The sequence below is a fragment of the Penaeus monodon genome, chromosome 32, assembly GCF_015228065.2.
Source record: "Penaeus monodon isolate SGIC_2016 chromosome 32, NSTDA_Pmon_1, whole genome shotgun sequence".
In the NCBI taxonomy this organism is placed as follows: Eukaryota; Metazoa; Arthropoda; class Malacostraca; order Decapoda; family Penaeidae; genus Penaeus; species Penaeus monodon.
The window spans coordinates 26,455,122-26,455,396 of NC_051417.1; positions in this window are offsets into that span (position 1 = coordinate 26,455,122).

Consider the following 275-nt stretch of genomic DNA (forward strand, 5'->3'; position numbering starts at 1 on the left):
GATAGTAGACGTGGAGAAGACAGAGAAAGAAATGGGGACAGCTAGACAGACACAGAATAAACACTTATATAGATAGACAGACGAAACCGGAGAGCGAGAGAGCGAAAGAAATCGAGAGGCTAGCGGGCAACCACAGCCAGTGACCCGGGCGGTTAAAAGGGATAACGAGGCATATGAGGTGGTTCGCACACAGCCTCACGCAACCAACCCTGTCCTTCACCACTACCACTGGCACGACTGACTCACTGAGCTGCCTTCGCGATCTTTCTTTCTTG